The sequence below is a fragment of the Bombus huntii genome, unplaced genomic scaffold (genome assembly GCF_024542735.1).
Source record: "Bombus huntii isolate Logan2020A unplaced genomic scaffold, iyBomHunt1.1 ctg00000067.1, whole genome shotgun sequence".
NCBI classification, from domain to species: Eukaryota; Metazoa; Arthropoda; class Insecta; order Hymenoptera; family Apidae; genus Bombus; species Bombus huntii.
The window spans coordinates 192,348-198,347 of NW_026099326.1; positions in this window are offsets into that span (position 1 = coordinate 192,348).

A 6,000-nucleotide genomic window follows, 5' to 3' on the forward strand; every position below is an offset into this window, starting at 1 on the left:
TTCCGAACTCTAGGCGTGACTTTCTAAGACTGACTCTTATGATTTTACTTTCGATCGGATCCGATTACTTTCTTTTGTCATCCCTCAACATCCCCACCGTCCATGCATTTGCTAGGCGTCCGCGATCGTTGCCACGTGCTCTTTCTTCTAGAACCTTCGGTGGAAGGACCGTTGGGATGTTGATGGTTCATTAGGCACTTCAGCGATATACATTGTCGCCGAGTGCCGCCACATCTTTATCTCTATCGTCAGTCCGTCGGATTTGAAGTATGCCGGTCGTGACATACCCCCCTGGTTAGATTGATCTTGGTCCTCTAAGATCGTAGTAGAATGGAATTATTTAAATGTAGATCAAAGGATATGTTTATGCTTTTTTTTCAGGAATCGCTATGAATTGATTTTCTGCATGTTATGGTACAAAAGTTATTTCGTTAATCTTAAATATAGCAATTTTACAATATTTGTTAGTGTTCGAGAAGCTAATAATTTCAGAGGCGTAATCATGTTGTAGTTTTCGATCGTGAATTGGTTGGGTTTGTTTACAAAGCGTAATTCCTATCCCGTGAATTTAAGGCAACTAATTAAGGGTATTGTTACTAGTGCTAGGGTCAGCATTATCCTGAAAAAAGTACGCTTTCAATCGGTTACCATGTATCTTTTTCTTAGCATTGTCGATAGAAATAATGTAATAAGGAGTTTTCACATCGTTAATTCTGTAGGGTCCTAACCATTCAATGTCCAACTTATCTCTTTTATGGTCGTTGTGAATTAAAACAAAGTCTCCTTTCCTAAACACAGTCTGAGTTTTAACAATCTTTCTTTCTTGGTCTCGCTTGTATCGTTGCTTATTCTGAATAAGTGTTTTGTGAGCTGTTTCCCAATATTTATTCAACTGTTTTTGCCAAAGTGAGTACATATCATCATAGGTAAGTGTGGGAAATTTGGATATTGCGGAAGGTAAGTTAGCTTTTCGCCCAAAGGTCAATTCAAAGGGAGAGAATCCTGTTCCTTCATGTTTCGCGGTGTTGTACCCTAAACAAATGAAATTAAGTACTTCATCCCATTCTTTGTCATTGTCGTGTAATGCAGTACGAATTAAATCTTTAACTGAGGCATGCGTTCTTTCGAGGGATCCGTTACTTTGTGGGTGAAATGAAGTTGTTTTGATGTGTTTGATTTTAAAAGCTTCTTCAAATTTCGTCATTAAATCACTAACAAAATTTTGTCCCTGATCTGTTAGGATCGTTTTTGGTGCCGAAAATATGTAAATATAGTGTTCAATAAGCGCGTTAATTATGGATTCAGTTCGTTGCGTTTTAAGGGGAACTAGTATCAGATATTTCGTAAGTTCATCGTGTATTGAAAGTATGTATTGGTTTCCGCGTTTGGTTTTCGTCATCGGTCCTATGATGTCCATAGCGATTTTGTCGTTAGGGTTAAGTGGCGTGTCTGAGATTTGTGGGGATTCTTTGGGTCTGATACGTGTTAGTTTCTCCTTTTGACATGTGTCGCATGTTTTCACAAAGTTTTCTACTCTTTCTAAAAGTCCGGAAATTTTGAATTTATCCTTGATCCGTTGATACGTTTTCTGTATCCCTAAATGTCCTACGGTGTCGTTATGGTTTTCCTTTATTGCTTGTATTATTTCGTTTTCGTCTAGTTTTAAGATGGGATTAGGTGCATAAGTAATTTTCTTGTACGTGTCGTTAAAATATATTAGCATGAGTTTAATCTGTGTTTTCTCTAATTCAGTGAAGTCGTTATTTCCTATGCCGATTTTTGTTGTATCTTTAAGAATTTTGTAAAGTCTTCTGATCCAAAGTGTCTCGTCGTATTCTCCTAAGTCGTTTCGAGTTAATTGGTAAAATGTTTGGTCATTTGGTTTAATTTCTAAGAGTTTCGGATTCTCGTTGTTGTCTTTCCATGCGTTGAATGAATTAGTGTGATCAATTACTAGGTCGAGGTTAACTACTTCGTCGCGAGTTACTGCGTGAACTCTAGATAAAGCGTCTGCAGCTGTGTTATCTTTACCCTTTGTATATTCGATTTCATAGTCATATTCTTCGAGTCTAAGTCTCCAACGAATCAGTCTGCTAGAAGGGTCTTTGCAATTGTGTAGCCACTTAAGAGCTTGGTGGTCGGTTCGAATAATGAAGCGTCGTCCTAACAAATATTGTCTTAATCTTTTCACGGCCCATACGATGGCTAAGAGTTCCTTTTCTGTCGTGGTATAGTTTCGTTCGGGTGGATTCAGTGTTCTTGAAATGTAACAACAAGGATGACCGTCTTGCGACAGTATTGCTCCTAGTCCTTCGTTACTTGCGTCGGTAGTTAAGGTAAAGGTTTTGTTAAAGTCTGGATAAGCTAATATTGGGAAATTACAGAGTTTGTCTTTTAAAGTATCAAAGCTAATCTGGTGTTTGTCAGTCCAATGGAATGGTGTGTCCTTTTTTGTTAAGTCTGTAAGGCTTTTCGCGATTTTGGAAAAGTTTCGAATAAATTTGCGATAATAACCTGCTAAACCTAAGAATGATTTCACGTCCGTGGCATTGCGGGGTAATCGAAAGTTTTTTACAGCGTCTAATTTCTTGGGGTTTGGTTTGACTCCTTCGGATGAAACTACATGGCCTAAGTATTCTAATTCCGGTTTTACGAATTCACATTTGTCCGGTTGCAATTTAAGTCCTAATTCTCTGAGTCTCTGAAATACTATCGCGAGGTTTTCGTTATGTTCTTGAATCGTTTTTCCGAATATCACTATGTCATCCAAATAAACAAAGCAGTATTTTCCTACAAGTCCAGCTAAGGCTCTGTCCATTAATCTTTGAAAGGTAGCGGGTGCGTTTTTAAGTCCGAATGGCATTCGATTGAAATGAAAATGCCCTTGCGGTGTCGAAAAAGCGGTATATTTTTTAGATTTCTCGTTCATTGGAATTTGATGGAATCCTGAGGATAAATCAAGCGCCGAAAAGAATTTTGCGTTTCCTAGTTGTGTTAAAATGTCGTCTATATCAGGTAAAGGGTAAGCGTCTTGTTCTGTGAGTTCATTTAGTTTCCTGAAATCGATAACTATCCTCCATTTCTGTTTTCCTGAGGCGTCTAATTTTTTCGGAACTACCCATACCGGAGAGTTATAAGGGGATTCGGATTCTTCTATAATATTTTTCTTCAACATGTCTCCTATTTGTCGCGAAATCTCGTCACGGTGACATTCCGGTGGTCTATACGATCGTGTGTTAATAATTTTGTCTTTGGTTAACGAAATTGTGTGCTGAGTTAAATTAGTACAGGGTAAAAGATCGGTTTCTAAATTAAAGATGTCAATATAATGAAGGATAATCTTTTCGATGGATTCACGGATTGGTTTTTCAATGTGATCTGTTCTCACTAGGCTTTTTAGTTTTGATACGTTGGAAAAGTCATGAGAATTTTGAATATTGCTAGAAATTTCAACGTTTTGCTCTCCAGTGTTGATAAAACATACTTTAGTTGGTTTGCCTTCCAAATAGATTGTTTGAACTCTGTTTTCTCCAGGAGTCAAATGTATTGGTTTCTGAAATAAAATGGTTTTGTCGTTTAATCGGATTTTGTCATTGGATATTGAATAGTTATACTTCTCTAAACATGGTAGCCCAATGATTCCGTCTTCGATAATAGGGAAATTGTTCGGTACTATGTGAAAAATGTGATTTTGTCCAAAAATTCGTTTCGTTACGTATTCGTTAGTTTCGTACTTGTCTCGTCCCATAGAAAATTTTTGTTTAGGCCCTATTTGTATCGCGTTGACAGTTTTGTTACGTTTCACCAGGTTTATCCCTGCTCCTGTGTCGACCAGAAATACTCGCTCTTCGGTTCGGGTTGACAAAGGTATTGCGAGTAATCTTCCCGTGGCGATGTTGACTCGTATGTCTCGTACGGTTCGTCCATCTCCTGGTTCGATGTTGTTTCTTGTATTTCGTCCCATTCCTGGACTGCCTGGAATCCTTGCGGGTGGTCGATCGCGCTGGCTCGGTGGTAGAAAATTTTGACACTTGTTGGCAATGTGTCCCAGCTTTCCGCACTTGAAGCACTTCATCTGCATATGCTGGTTGTCGGGGCGATTACTAACCGAAGGTAAGCGATTACATGACCAATTAGGTTGTCGTTCTTCTCGCAAGTAGCGTTCTACATCGGCTGCCTTTTTTTCAGCTTCCGGAAGATTCAAGGGTTCACTGCTTAATAGTATTCGCCCTATGTCGCGTCTGAGTCCCTTTAGGTACACACGAACAGTCTTCTTCGTGATTTCTTCAGTCATAATTTTACGTGTTAGTGGTTGTGGGTACTCATTGGTTACTGCGTACAGCAAACGGTTGAGTATTCTTCTAAACCGAATATTAAAACTTTGCACTGATTCCTCGCGTCCCTGTCTCAACTCTCGTAATTGTTCTTGGTACTCATCCGAAGTCACTTGTGCTGCTAAGTTATTTCTCAGTGCGTCGTACAGATCACTGTAACACTCAATAGGAATGTTGCGAATACTTTGGGCTGCTTTCCCCACGATTTTTTCCACTTTTATTGCTTTTAGCAATAGATCTTGCTCCATACAGCGATCCTTCATACTTCTCACTTCTTTGATGAAGTCTTCAACTCCTACATCATCATCTCCGTTGAGCGTTGGGATGTAGCGTATTGCATCCTTAGCTCGTAGAGTGGGAGGAGCGGGCGAAAAATAGCCTCTTTCTTCCACCTCGGGTTGTTCGCTGTCGAGGTGGACAGGTGGGGTGTCTGAAGCTGCTAACCCTGACAGTTTGCGTGCTTTTGCCATATTCACAGTACGATTGATTGCTGTCGACGCACTTTCATTGTCTTCGGTGATAATGGAAGCAAATTCATCGGTCGCAGGGGATCCGATCCCAGTCCGTAGCGCTGCGACGGTTTTCCCGAGATTCTCGATTTCTGCTGCCCTGTGTCTGTTCTCTTCGTCATTTTGCATAGACAAACGTAACATTTCCTCTCGTAAAAGGGCAATGTTCTCGTTCTGTTTTTGAATACTGTCCCATATTGCTCGCAACATTGGGTCAGTTGAGGTTGAAGTTTGAGATTCGTTTGCCTTAGACATTATTGCGCTGATTTATAATTTTCAGACGAAGACGAGTCTTGGCTACTGAAGCTAAATTTTCTTTCACGGTAACGTACACAGGAATTCAGTTTACCTTTTATTGTTACTTCACTTGGTTCGTGATAGTTACTTTGTTGTTGCGGATGACCGTAGTCCCAAATAATTCGATCTTCCGTAGATGATGAATGTCTTTTGGTTTCCGAACAAACACTTTTCACTATCCTGGCAGGATCGCCAAAATGTCACGTAAAATAACAAAATAAAAAAAGGAATTTGAGGTAAAAAATAAAAAAAGAAAACTTTATTTTTTTTCTAACATCAATACACTTTACAATTTACTTCCGAACTCTAGGCGTGACTTTCTAAGACTGACTCTTATGATTTTACTTTCGATCGGATCCGATTACTTTCTTTTGTCATCCCTCAACATCCCCACCGTCCATGCATTTGCTAGGCGTCCGCGATCGTTGCCACGTGCTCTTTCTTCTAGAACCTTCGGTGGAAGGACCGTTGGGATGTTGATGGTTCATTAGGCACTTCAGCGATATACATTGTCGCCGAGTGCCGCCACATCTTTATCTCTATCGTCAGTCCGTCGGATTTGAAGTATGCCGGTCGTGACAATACACTGACACAAAGATACACCACACAGAAGAAACTAACAGAGAACGCTTTAAGCTTGGCAAACTTACCGCCCGACGAATTTGCATACACCATAACCAAAACCTAGGACACATGGCTCTGATCGCAGGAGAAGCGATCCATATAGTCAAATGCATTCCGGTACAAGTAAAGGTACGACATACAACAAAATGCTACTCGGAACTACCCGTTTGGCAAAGGAATCGCACCACAGGAACTCCACCCGGACGTGCGCCAAACGTGGCGATATTCAGCACCAT